Source organism: Onychomys torridus, chromosome 8 (genome assembly GCF_903995425.1).
Source record: "Onychomys torridus chromosome 8, mOncTor1.1, whole genome shotgun sequence".
NCBI lineage: Eukaryota > Metazoa > Chordata > Mammalia > Rodentia > Cricetidae > Onychomys > Onychomys torridus.
The window spans coordinates 59,358,292-59,373,009 of record NC_050450.1 but is presented as its reverse complement, the minus strand read 5'-3'; the positions used below and the strand labels follow the sequence as shown (position 1 = coordinate 59,373,009).

The 14,718-nt window shown below is 46.1% G+C and overlaps 1 pseudogene; it reads left to right on the top strand.

The window, feature by feature from the left end:
* The window catches only part of LOC118588689, a 42,412-nt pseudogene extending 33,526 nt beyond the window's left edge, over positions 1-8,886 (top strand).
* Positions 8,887-14,718: the final 5,832 nt, after the last annotated feature.

Sequence of the window (14,718 nt, the reverse complement as noted above, 5' to 3'; positions counted from 1 at the left end):
AGTTATTTGGCAGCGCACTTACCCTGTGAGGAAATGTCACGAAACACGACAGAATCCACTAACAAGAGTTTTATTAAGATAGGAAAGAGAGAGACAGATGTGAACAGGCCTGGGGATAGACACGTGAATAAAGAGAGGAAGAAGGAGAGACTGGGGAACATGCTGCCAGCTTATAAAGGGTGGGTTGCACCTGCTTACACCGACTTATGTGGCTACTCCATGCATGCGCGCAGATCACATGGTTGCGCTGCACGCTTTATGTAACCAAGCAAAGCCACAGGGTCCTGATCATGCTTGACGTTTTGACCCGAAAATGGCTGTTTTAAACCGGAAATAGCTAGGCAGAAGTGTCTAGGTCCGCCGGGCATGCCCAACTGTGGGGGCATGTTGTGAATTCATATCAGGGACCAGTTCTCCTGATTTCATGTCCTCAGGGTGGATTCTCCCACAGAGAACCAGCTCTACTGTATTGCCCAGGCAAGTGGCATGGGCCACTCTCCCAAGTGATGCAGTTGGTGAGGGACAGGGAAAACTCTTCCACCTGCCTCAGGCATTGATGGGTGGGAGTGGGGTGAGGAAGAACATCTCTCCCCTACCCATGCTGCCACATGACAGATGAGTAATGGGGACAGCTCTCCCATTCTCAACTTTGGGGCTGGCTCACCCCCACCTCCACCAATGAAGTTGGCTCTATTTTGCTGCCAAAGCAAGGTACAGGGCCTGCTCTCTCAAGTGCTGCAGCTGGTGAGGGGGAGGGGCAGCTCTCCTGCTCATATGGTCCCAGGACCAGCTCTCCCACCTGCCTCAGACATTGATGGGTAGGGGGGTGGAATGGGAGAGGGCATCTCTTCCCTGCCCATGCCTTCCCTCAGTAGCAACATTAACTGGTATTTAGTAAGTGCTCTTTATACACCATGTCCCTTAAGCTTGTTTAAGAGATCTTGCAAAGACCATGGACAAAGTAAACTAACAAGCAACATTTAGTACCAAAGTCTGTCAACATGTGAAAGCTGTTACCATCCCTACAGACATGTGAGACTGGAGTAAAGGGAAAAGGGCTTAAGAGAAGAAAGGGGTCAGAAACTATCTCAACCTCACTCACCTCCGTGGATAAAGTTCCAAGAAGTATTTCTTGTTTTGATAGCACTGCTCAGTTCCATAGTCCATTTCCTAACTGGGTCATTTGTTCTCTTGGTGCCTAGGTTTTTTTAGTTCCAGGGAAGTCCCATTTCTGCAGTCACAGAAGTTTAGTGAGCAGCTGAAGCTACTCATCAGGAGCAGAGCATGGGGCAGGGGAAATGGACCAGAAACTCATAACTTGGGGAGTCCTGAGCCCCTGTAAAGTATTCCCTAGAGAAAGTTCCAGAGCAACACAAGGTTAAGGACAGGCCCAAGGAAGCTCTGGAGACTTTATAGGGCCATTTAGAAATGGGAAGGGTGATGATGGCTGATGGTCCATAGAGTAGTGAATATAACCACTGTTCCACCATGCTGCCTCTACCACAGTGAGACATGGGTCCAGAGGTTGTCCAGGTGATCTGTCCAGGAGAAAGGACGTGGCCAGTGAAGTCTGTGTGGTTAGCCCTGCTGTAGGTCTGCCCATGTCCATCAGTGATAGACCTTCATCTGTCCTCATGCTGCACTAGGACATCCGAGGCTGATATTTGACTAATACAGTGAAGGTCTAGAGTCAGACAAGAAGAACAGAGAAAATAGTCTGTCTTTAGCCCCTTTTTACACTCTAACCCTAGGGAGAGGGGTGGTTGGCAAGCCTATCCCTACCCTTGTTAATCTCATCCATCCACCAGCTGGGCCGGGAAAATGGGATTTTCCCAAGGAATTAGGGAGCCTTTGAGTGCAAAAGAATCTAGCCAAAGCCTGCTGAGCTGCAGGTCACATTTGGACAGGAATGAATTCACCAAGCTGGTGACAATGTCTTTGGCGGTCTCCTGGGAAGGCCAAGATCAAGGTGCTAGTATAGTCGGTGTCTAGAAAAGACTGTCTTCTTTGTAAATGGCATATTCTAACTTTTCTCTCAGGTGGCAGAAGGGGGCCCTTGACTCTCTGCTAAGCCCATTCATGAGGGTTCTACATCAACACCTCCCTAAAGCACTGCCTAAATCCATTCCCCTGGATTAGGATTTTTGAGAGGACAGAGTCATTTATATCTCCTCCAAGAAGGTCTCTCTGAGCTGAGCCCTGGGCTTCTACTATCCCAAGGCAAGCCTGGCTCAGTCAGGCACTTAATCTATGCCATTTGACTCCATTCTTGGACAGGAATTCAGGAGGACACTTCAAAGTTCCAAGTGGCCCACTTTATGAAGGATGGGGTAGTCTTGGAGAAGCCAGCCAAAGTGGAGCCACATTGCACAGTTCTGAAAAACCCCAGCTTCTCTCCTGTAGGAGTGATGCTAAAAATAATCTCTGTCACCCGGCGATTCCTATCCATCACCTCCATCACATTGCTCTACCATCAACCTCATGCTGAGGAACTGAAATTCCACCTTTACCTGGTCCCCAATGACTGCACTATTCGGAAGGTGAGAACCACACAGGCCCATCCAGGGTGAGCTGACAGAAAACACAAAATGAGAAAAGCATCCCAGTGGGATCCTCTCCTGGGGGTAAGGGTGGGTCTCTTGTGAGTAGATGGTGTGGGTGAGTGATCTTTCCTCTGCTCAGCCTTGGTCTGCTCCCCTCAACCCCAAGTCTCCCTTGCGTCTGCTGCTCCTTCACTAACCTCTTCACAGCCTTCTACAGCCTCTTTCATGGCATTAGAAGGATGAGGAGGCTCCACACCCAACCTGCATCCTTTCCCTGCCCCTTCTTCTCTGGCAGTGACCATTGTGAACATGGAACTAATTAGAGTGGATCTGTCTGTACAGGACATGGGGAGGAGGGTTGCATAGGTTTGGTTACCACCCCCACCCTCACCCACACTTCCATGCATACACACAAAAGAACCAATGGACCATCTCATCTTATTCAGCAAGATTATGTAGAGCAGAAATCACTGTCCATTACCTTCCTTAGGCCATAGATGATGAAGAAATGAAGTTCCAGTTTGTGCGAATACATAAGCCTCCCACCATGGGCTCCCTTTATGTGGGCTCTCGATATACCGTGTCTGGTACAGGGACTATGGAAATTATACCCAAGGTAAGCAGCCTGATATTTTTCGTTCTTGAAGATCAGATGTTAGGCTTGGGAAAACTTGTTGGGTGGTTCTCTCAGGCACTGAAACTTGAGGTTTGAAGGAAAGCAATTGGAATTCGTGGTGTACAGGAAATCACAACTGGATGAACTGACTTGGGGCACCATAGTGTTTAGGCTATACTGTGCCAAAGCCATGAAGTCAAATAAACCTGACTTATTACTCATCATGGGGCATCTCAGTACAATGCCCCATGATTTCTAGAAAGAAAGCACTGTAGAATGTAGAATGTCTGTCATTGGTAATTGCCAGGAAGGACTAAGGAAGCCGAATTACTCTATGTTGGGTATTGTCAGCGAGCAGGGACAGTTCTATGACTGGTGATCTCAACAAACCAAATGTTATGGTGGTTAAACTAAAGCAAGTAGAATATTGGAATGGTTGAACATAGAAGATTCATTTAGTGTGTGTGTAGGGTGTTTGGGATTCTGTAGGCTTCATAGTAAGCTGTTTAAAGAAGATGCCCTGTGCATGTCCAGTGGAAGACCTGTAACATGGCGGACTCACAAGCCTTGGAACTCTTTGTACTGACACCAAGATTTAGCTGAGTCTCAGATTCTTCTAGGACACTGGGGGACTGCCTTTGACTTTTCCCTATTTCTCAGTATATCCTCTCCCAACACTCTTTGACCAAAAGCTACTGAGCATTCATCTGTATTACCCACATGTCCATAACTGGCCCAGATTTTCTGCTTATGAACAGAAAGCATATGAGAATGGTGGTCTGAGGCTGAACCAGAGTTAGACAAGTGTGAGTTTAGTCAGAAACATCTATCAGGACACTGGCTAGCAACAGCATGTAAGACCCTAGGCAGGACAGGTGGTGCTGCACGGCTTTATTCACAGCACTTTGGAGGCAGAGATAGGTGAATGTCTGTAAGTTCAAGGCCAGCCTGGTCCACAGATAGAGTTCCAGGACAGCCAGGGCTATACAGAGAAGCCTTGTCTCAAAAAATAAAAAATAAAATAAAAAAGATCCTGGACAGGGGAGAGGGCAGCAAAGTGTGATTTCACGAAAACATGAAGGTCTGAGTTAAGGACCCCAGCACCCAGGTAAAAAGCTGCCTGTAATTCCAGTGCTGGGAAGACAGAGATAGGAGGATCCCTTGGGAAAGCTGGCCAGCCTAGCAAGAAATAAGGTGGAGCCTTATGAGGAAGATGGCTCAGTGGATAAAGGCACATGCCACCACACCTGATGACCTAGGTTTGGTCCCTGGAGCCCACATGGTAAATGGAGAGAACTGACTCCATCGAACTGTCTTCTGACACACACACACACACACACACACACACACACACACACACTTTGACGATCCTGTTTAATATTGAGCTAGGTGACAGGTACTGAAAAGGAGGTGATGTCTGTCTGTTACATTTGGAATCATGAACCAAAGGATGAATAGGCAAGCTGCACAGTTTGGAGCCCTTCTGTATATCTGTTGCCAACCAGTGATAAGAGAGAGATAATCTACTCATTCAACAAATGTTAACCTAGTGCCAGAGGTATGCTTCAGGGGAGATAGGTCAGTGGACAGACAGATCCATTTACTTGGGAGGGTAGCATCCCATCAGATAAGACCTGCATAAATAATAGTAGCCAGTAACATGGAGGGCTAGCAAGTAAATACAGCACTGTGAGAGTGACTTGGGATCACTTCTCAGCCTTTTCACCAAGATCAGTTGTAGGATTTGAACTTATCAGAGAATGACTTGGAGACTTCTACTGGCAAGTCAGAGAAACATCTCTGAGAAGATGCCGCTTGAGTTGAGGCCTCCGTGACATAAGAGCTGAGGCCTGCAGGATTCTGAAGTACTTCAGACACAGGAACATGTGCAGAAGCACAGAGGTGAGAGCAAGCTTGAGATCTCCAGGTGCCAGAGAGGAAGTCAGCGTGGCAGAGTTGGCGTGTGTAGCAGAAAGTGGGGTCACACTAGAGGCAGCACCTCCTAGGACTCATTGGTCCAGTTTGTCTTGTTACGGAATTTTTTTTTTTCCGGGAGCTGAGGACTGAACCCAGGGCCTTGTGCTTGCTAGGCAAGTGCTCTACCACTGAGCTACATCCCCACCCAGATTGTTATGGAATTTTGATTCCGTGCAAGTACAAAGGCAAGCCCCCACAATGGGGTCTGCCGTAGGATAACGCTCTTGTACACTGTAAATATTTGTCATTCAAACTGGTTTACTAAAACTTTGACTTGCCAGGTGGAGGTGGCTTTAATCCCAGCACTCAGGAGGCAGAGACAGGCAGATCTCTGTGAGTTCAAGGACAGTCTGGTCTACAGAGTGAGATCCTGGACAGGCACCAAAACAACAGAGAACCTGTCTCAAAAAAAACAAAAACAAACAAACAAACAAACAAACAAACAAAAAAGTACTGACTGGTTGGTAGCTGGCCAGGAAGTTAGGCAGGAAAGCCAAACTGAGAACACTGGGAAGAAGGAAGGTGGAGTCAAGGAGTGGCTAGCCAGATACAGAGGAAGCAAGATGAGAATGTTGTACAGAAATAAGGTACCAAGCTATGTGGCTAAACATAGACAAGAATTATGGGTTAATTTAAGTGTATGAGCAAGTGAATAATAAGCCTGAGCTACCAGCTGAGCATTTATAAATAAGCCTCATAGTCAATTATTTAAGAAGCAGCTGCTGGGTATTTGGGAACAGGCAAACAGGAGAGAAACTTCTACCTACAGGGTCTTAAACATGATCATGCAGGACTTTGTTTACTCTGATAAAGATATCTCTAACACTAGATGAGAATGGATGATAAGTAGGCAAGAGCAAAAGCAGGAACAGTCAAAAGGATGCAGATAAGAGGCCGTGGTAGCTTAATCAAGGAAGCAGCCATGGAGATGAAGAATAGTTGATAGAGTCAGGAAACTGACAACACAAGAAAGTGTCAAGACCAAAAGAACTATGAGTCTTTATGATGGGTATCTAAATCAATCATGTTGGTAAAGGCAACAGGCTTTGATAGACAGGTTACTATGGGAAGATACAGGAAGACGTTACAGATGGTGCCTAGATGGGGACCTGAGCACTCAACAGATGGTTGTGCAATTTGAGGAGACTTGGGAAGGGCATGCTTGAAAGACAGCTGGGAATCAAGTCTTCTCTCTTAGATTTGATTTGCCTAGAAAAAAGGGATAGATGTAAGTTTCCTTTGACTGGATACAAGTTAAGTTTAGGACTTGTTAGGAATGAAATTTTGTACTAAAGGAATGAGGGCTTGGATTCAAGGTAGGAAAGAAGGAAAAAGAAAGGCCCAGTTAAAGATGAAGGACAGCCTGATGGTAGTGGCACATGTCTTTAATCCCAGCACTCAGGAGGCAGAGACAGACAGATCTCTGAGTTTGAGGCCAACCTGGTCTACAGAGTGAGTTATAGGATAGCCTGGGCTACACAGAGAAATCCTATCTCAGAAAGAAAGAAAGAAAGAAAGAAAGAAAGAAAGAAAGAAAGAAAGAAAGAAAGAAAGAGGAGGGAGAAAGAGAGAGAAAGGAAGGAAGGAAGGAAGGAAGGAAGGAAGGAAGGATGAAGAGGAAGAGAGAAAAGAAAAGATCAAGGGGAAAAGCTTTGGCTTAGAATGGTGAGCACTACTTTGAGAATGAGCCTTGAGTTGGTCCATGGGTTCTCTTCAGTGCTCTCACCCTTCTGAGTTAGTACATGTTGTCAAAGTTGATTGACTTCAGAAGAAAGGATAATGTACCTCTACAATGGAGTAGGACCAAGAGGGTGTTGGAGTGGGGAAAGACTCATCTTCAGGACAAACAATGGCTTCTCACATAGAGGCTCTTGCTTTCTCCAGGAACTTGAGCTGTGCTACCGGAGCTCCGCAGAAGCCCAGCTCTTCTCAGAAATCTATGTTGGCCACTTACAATCAGGGATCCGATTGGAAATAAAAGACAAGAATGCTGACACTGTAGTTTGGGAGACCTTGTTGAAACCAAGTAAACCCAGGAAAAATTCAGGGTGCACAGAGGTAAGAGAAAGATCCATGATGGGCCAACTGTTCATAAATGCCCCCAGAAAAATTATGTGGCTTTTTAAGTTATACAGACACTGATTTTATAAGAATTTCAACTCTTCCAGGAGAACTGAGTTTGTTTCCCAGCAACCATATTTCATGACTGCTTATAACTCTAGCTCCAGGAGATCTAGCGCCCTCTTCTGGGCTCTACAGGCACCTACACTCATGTGCATAGACACACACAAATAAGCATAATTTAAAATTACAAAAATAATTCTTTAAAAATATTAAAAATGAAAAGAAATAGATTTCAACTCAAAATAAAATATCAAATATTTAAACATCTAGCAAAGGACTTGGTTAGTTCTCCAGGAATTTAATTCAGGCCAAGGCAGGCTAAAATGGGTTGAGATGATGTTGGAAGAAGTTACTATTATTCATCTAGAAGCTTTCTTTCTTTTGATTAGTCTAAAATCATAACCTCTGGGCTTCAACTTCCTGAAGACATAAGGGAAGGATTCACCTAGATTGTGTCTATAGGTCCATCCTACCCTTATGCCAGACTCTGACAGAATTTGTCTCTAGCTTGTCCTCAGAATCCAAGCATCTAGATAAGAGTTTCAGGGTATGTCATGTGAATTTATAACTAGCACTATTATAGCTGCATCTCCATCTCTCCTTTCCTCTAGGAGACCTTAGACCTGCATCCACCCCAGTCACTCCAGCCACTACAGGTCAGTAGCACCTGCCAGACCAAATGAGGCAGGGAGGGTTTCAGGGTGCACTATCTGGTTCTGGAGGGAAGGGAAAGGAGAAAAATGGGGACCCTCTCATGGCCAGCCTCACCAGGATTGTGTTGGAGAGCTTCACATCCAAGTCCCCGTACCTTTTGCTGCTGGCCATGGGGGCCATAACACAACCCCACTCACCACCTCAGTCACGAACCCTTTCTGTTCCCACAGAGTGTCAGGCTGGATACTGACATGAGGCGAGGCAAGGGGTTCTCAAAGTGGGAAGGAAGCCAGTGACACAATAAGAAAAGAGACAGGAGTGGAGAATGAACTATGAGAGGTTCTGCTGGGAGCCTTTCTTTGATCACTGACAGTCTTGCCTTCATCCACAGTTGCCGGACCCTCCCTGCACTTCGTGGACCAGCATCGGGAGCAGCTGGTGGCCCGAGTGACATCAGTGGACCCTGTCTTGGACAAGCTGCATGGACAGGTGCTGAGTGAAGAGCAGTATGAGGCGGTTCGTGCTGAGGCCACCAACCCAGACAAGATGCGGAGGCTGTTCAGCTACAGTCGGTCCTGGGACCAGGCCAGAAAAAGTCAGCTCTACCAAGCCCTGAAGGAGACCCACTCTTACCTGATCATAGAACTCTGGGAGATGTGGGCCAGGGCCCTTGGGGAAAGGGTATCCTGAAATCTCGGCAGCTGAAACCTGAGACTTGAATCATGCCCCTGCCTGATCTTTCTTTCGGCCTCAATTCCACCTTCTCGGACCCCCTTGGCTTGGTCTTGGTTCTGTAAAGTCTGCCTGCTGTAGGTGGCATTCTCAGAGATGTCCCTCTGGACAGCTTGCCTGTGAAAGCCAAGGGGTAATCTGGGTAACTGTGAGGCATCCTTGGCAGTGGACTTTTTTTTTCTTGGTTTTTCGAGGCAGAGTTTCTCAGGGTAGCTTTGTGGCTTCCCAGGAACTTACTCTGTAGCCCAGGCTGGCCTCGAACTCACAGAGATCCGTCTGCCTCTGCCTCCCGAGTGCTGGGATTAAAGGTCTGCGCCGCCGCCGCCGCCGCCGCCGCCACCACCACCACCACCCAGCGGCAGTGGACATATTTTATCAGTCCATTCAGAATAGCATACAATTTAGAACTTACAAATTGTTTGTTTCTGGAATTGTCCACATAACATTTTCAAGCCACAATTCAATTTGAGCTAATTAAAAACCCTGCCTTAAAAAAATAAAATAAAAGGACTAAAATACACAGTAGGTACTGTGTACACTATCTTGATTTCACTGTTTAGTGGGTGGGTGAAGAAGGTCAGCATCTCTCTTAGCATCCCACAACTGTACAGTTAGAAAATGTAGCGTTGTTTGTACACAAATGTTGGTTCGGTGGGGGCCCCCACTGGGAACTTTCCAGTGTCCAGCAGGCTCAGGTGTATAGCCGCAGGCAGCAGGCTGCTAACGGCAGTTAAAACAGTCACAGCAGCCCTATACAGAAACTATGAGCACCACCACACCACACACACACACACACACACACACACACACACACACACACACACACGAAACAACTAGTAGAGCAGAGCTGCTGAACTGTAACACTCAGTATAACTCTAACACTTCTCAGAACTAGACCAGCGTTCTCCTGCTGCTGAGAATTCAAAGCGGTTTCATTTTAATCCCATTTAAACCCCTGGGTGAACTAAGCAGCCTGGACACTGCAAGCATCTGCAAACATCACAGCAGAAACTTCTACAACAGACACTGGTGGAGCTTAGGGGTCTTTCCCCTATTGGGTTTGATAGTTCTTCTCTGATTGGTCCTATTTCTTCACCTTATTTGCATACCCACATTTAGCCAGCAACATTTAGCTGGCATTCTGGCAACCAAATCCACACATTTCAGGGATATAAAGCCAGGACTACTGCAGGAACCCATGGAAAAAGAGGAAAAGGGAGACTTCCGAGCCTAGTACTCCTGTTCTCTTCAGAGGAAACAGCCGTGAAGACTTTAAGAGCCAGACTCCCAAACACCTCACTCATCGAAGAGGAGGCTGCCTGCCTCTGAGGTTTTTCTGTCCTGGGAAAAGAGCTTGCTCAAAGCCAGCTTCCAGGACTCAGTTGTGTCTGCCTCCGCCTCCACGGAACTGCTGCTTCAGAGACCTATGACTCCAACCTTCCAGACTCTCTGGAGACGGGAGACCAGGAGACCAGCAGTCCTGCTCCTCTGCGTTGGTCCGCAAGGGACTGCTCTTGGCAGGTATCCCAGAGCTCCGCAAGAACTGCTGAGCTGTATGTAACACTCCCGACATCTGGAACACTTGTAGAAACTATAACAGCATCCTTCTGCTACGGAGAGTTCAAACCTGTTTTCTTTTAATCCCATGTGGCAGCCTGTTTTAAATTGTTCTATTCCACTTAAACCTTGCCGATTCCAATTTGAAAAAACAAAATACTTGCCATTTGTACTCAATTGTCTGTCTCCGTTCTTAGAGAGAGGGACAAGAACGCAGTAGGAGAGAGAGAAGACAGTCTCCACCTACCACTTGACAAGCATAAAAAAGGAAAGAAAATTAGGAGGCAAGGACCATGCGTCAGTCCCAGCTACTTCCAAAGTATAAGGAAGAAGCCCCACCCCCACCCCGTTGCTTTGACCTTAGTGTTTAACCACAGCCATAGTAACCCTAAGACAGAAATTGGTACCAGGATAGTGAGGTATTGCTGTGAGAGACCTGACCATGTGTTTTGGGGAGATTTGCAGAAAGACTTTGGACTAGAAAAGCCATTGATTGTTAGTTAGCTCGGTGGGCTGCTTGGAAGATACAAATGTTGATGAACACAGGCTCTCCTTTAGAAGTCTGAACTGGAGCCTGCAGTTCTAGGTTTGCCAGTCTGCTTTGCCAAACCTGGGAAAGGAGGGGAACCCAAAGGTGGGGGCACTTGGGCATGCAGGAAGCCCCAGGATCTGCCGAAAGTTTCTAGTAGGAGGGAGCGGCTGCGAGTTGGGCCTTCAGACCTTACCCGCTCCTGCCACCTGCAGGACGAAGTCACAATTGCAGCCTTAATTCTAAAGGGGGGCTGAATGCAGGGTTGTGAGCCGCCGAGGACACAGCAAACCAAAGTCCGAGTGGGGAGCAGCCAAAGCTGAGACCTAGAGTGAAGCTTTGCGTCTCTGAAAGTCAACATCTTCCTAATGACTAATGCCACCCATAGACAAAGACACACTCATACAAAGTAGCTCCTTCATTAGGTTTTCAGGGTACTGGTAGCCAGTATGATGGCACGAGTCACTCTATAACTTGGTGCCTACCCAGGATAAACAAGTGCACATGGCCACACAAAGACTTGTAAACAAGCGGCCATGAAGCTAAAAAAAATTTTTGAGCTGAGGATCGAACCAAGAAGCTAAATTTTTAATAGTTAAAATCTAGAAACAATCCAAAACCCACTAACAGATAAATAGAAAAATGCTTTGTGGTGACATGCATATACTACATTAAAATTAGTAATTAAAAATAAACTAATGGCTGGGTGGTAGTGGTACATGCCTTTAATCCCAGCATTCAGGAGGCAGAGCCAGATGGATCTCTGTGAGTTCAAGGCCAGCCTGGGCTACAGAGTGAGATCCAGGACAGGCACCAAAACTATACAGAGAAACCCTGTCTTGAAAAATCAATAAGGGGTTGGGGATGTAGCTCAGTGGTAGAGCACTTGCCTAGCAAGCACAAGGCGCTGGGTTCAATCCTAAGCTCTGGCAAAAAAAGAAAGAAAGAAAGAAAGAAAGAAAGAAAGAAAGAAAGAAAGGAAGGAAGGAAGGAAGGAAGAGAGAGAAAGAAAGAAAGATAAAAAGATAAAAATGGTTAGATAGATACAAATAAAAATATAAACTAATGGGCTGGAGAGATGGCTCAGAAGTTAAGAGCACTGTTTGCTCTTCCAGAGGTCCTGAGTTCAATTCCCAACAATCACAAAGTGGCTCACAACCATCTGTAATGAGATCTGGTGCCCTCTTCTGTCCTGCATAGCAGGCATACATGCAGGCAGAACACTATATACACATAATAAATAAATGTTTTTTAAAAAGAGCACTGGCTGCTCTTCCAGAGTTCCCACATGGCAACTCACAATTGTCTGTAACTCCAGTTCCAGGGAATCTGATGCCCTCACACAGACACATATGCAGACAAAATACCAATGCACATGAAATTTTTAAAAAAATACATTTAAAAAATAAACTATCAAGTGCCAAAGGGTTGGAGTGTGGGCCTGGGAGGAATAGGAAAGTGAGTGTGATTGAGATGAAATTCCCAAATAATAAAAATATTGTATGGAGAGAAAAAAAACTACTAAAAAGCAGCATAAACCTTTTGGAAAGAAAGTATTAAATTTAAAATGCTAGAGGGGAAATACATGCCCACTACATGATTCCAGTTACACAAAATTCTAGGTCATAGAATTCTTTGGAGAGGGGTAGCTTAGAGTACTATGTTAGCTCCTGAGAGTGAATTCTTCTAAGCAGCCAGCCCTCCTTGTCACTCACCCTGCTGGTCTTTCCTACAGGCTCCCTCCACGGTGTTGTAACTGGCTTAGCAGAAGCCATCATCAGATAAAGCTGCCTAGTTAGCCTCCAGAACAATATGCCAAACTTTAAAACACAAAGCAAACCAGCTTCACATTCTTTGTGATAATAACAAAAGTCACAGTGCCTCCCTCGTGCCTGTAATCCAAGCTACCTAGGAAACTGAGGCAAAAGGCTCACTTGAGCACTGGAGATCAGGGCCAGTCTGGGAAGCATAGTAAGACCCACCTCTTCATAAATAAATAAATGTCTAGGCAATGTCACCAAAGCTATGGTAAGATAAAGGTTATTCCTGGCTGCCTGCCAGAGAAAGTGTGGAGAGGGACAGAAAAGAATGATGCCAAAGGAACATGAAGATACATGAGACACTAGAGAGATAGTCACTACTGGAATTGTGGTGGCTCCATTTTATATGCCAAAGCCTTTGATGTACATAGATACACAGAGCATGCCACTACTATATAAAAATATAATGAAGCTGTAAAACATCTGAAGACCGGAAACTTGCCACCTCTGAGGCAGCTCATCCCGTTTTCTGTCCAGCTTTGGCTCTAACTGTTCTGCAGCGGGGCGTGCCTTCCTTTCGTGGGAATGATTGGGGCCACATGTACAATGATATCCCTGGACCAGTAGGACGTCCCCGGCATTAACACCATGTGTGATGACTAACATGTCAGAGTCAGCACCACCAAGATTTCCTGGAAGAGAAGAGCCCGAACCGTGCTAGGACATTGTGTTCTCCCGTTAACTGTCACACTGCCCAAGCGCCTGAGTCTCACAGTGGCTTCCTCTCAGTGTCTTAGTCCATTCTCTGTTGTTATAACAGAATACCTGAAGCTCAAGACTTTGTGTTTTAAAGTTTGGCATACAGTTCTGGGGGCTAGCTAGGCAGCTTTATCTGAAGATGGCTTCTGCTCAGCCAGCTAGGGAGGGAACCTACATAAAAGGCCGCAGTGTAAAGAAGATGACAGTGACAAAGGGGACTGAATGCTTATAGCAATTCACTCTTAGAAACAAATCTGCTCTTTAAACATCTACTCCTCTGAATATGATTATCCTTCACAAAATAGTTATCTGCTCACAAAACAAACAAACAAACAAAAACCCTGGCCTCTGCAATGAAGGCACATCCCAGGGAGACCTCTGTGGCCAAGGAGCCTGTGCATGTACTCATAGGGAAGATTGATTCACTCACACCAAGAATCCCACTTGGAGCAAAGGGCCACTGCTGTTCCTAGAAGGAGGGCTTGTCTAGGGGGCTCCATGGCTGCATTTCACATCGGTTCATCTATTTCTGGTTCTCTGGCAGCTTTTGTCTTTGTTGTTTGAGACCAGGTCTAGTGTAGCCCAGGCTGCTCTTGAACTTTTTGGGTAACTGAAAATGATCCTGAACTCCTGGTCCATGTCCTAAGTGCTGGATTATAGGCATGCATAGAGCTGAGCAGTCATTGGTGGAGTAAGCAGAGAGTTAAGGGGACCTCCTCAGGGTGAAAGGAATGATGAACTAACGTGGTAGGGGTAGTGGGAATGAGCAATACAGAGGGTTAAGTGTGACAGCTATTCTTGGTTGTCAACGTGACTATAGCTGGAATGGACTACAATCAGAAATGGAGGGCACACTTGTGATTCATATCTTGAGGCAGGAAAACAACACACTTTTGATCCGGGTCTTGAGCCTGGAAGACACAGACTTTTGATCTGGATCTTCAGGGGACAACACAAGCTTTTAATCCAGATATTGAGGCAGGAGAGCACACTTTTAATCTGGGACACCTTCTGCTGGAAGCCTATATAAGGACAATGGAAGAAGGAAGGTTCATTCATCCTTTGCCTGCTGGTCTTTGCCTTGCCAGCACATCTATTTTCCCCCCACTGGCAATGGAGCCTACTCCTTTAGGATTTCAGCATACACAGAAGACCAGCTGAGGCATCCAGCCTCGTGGGACTGAGCAGCTACTAGACTCTTGGACTTTCCATTCACAGCTAGCCATTGTTGGACTGCAACTTGTAAGTCATTCCAATAAATAAAGAGAGGGAGAGAGAGAGGGAGAGGGAGAGGGAGAGAGAGAGAGATTCATTCCATAAGTTCTGTGACTCTAGAGAACCCTGACTAATTAAGGATCATTTCCCACAATAATGAAAAGTCGATAGGGAAGGGGGTTATGGGTCCTGTGACTGTCTTAATATGCTGAGCTCTACAGTGGTGGGAATCCATTGGGAACTATTGGTAGG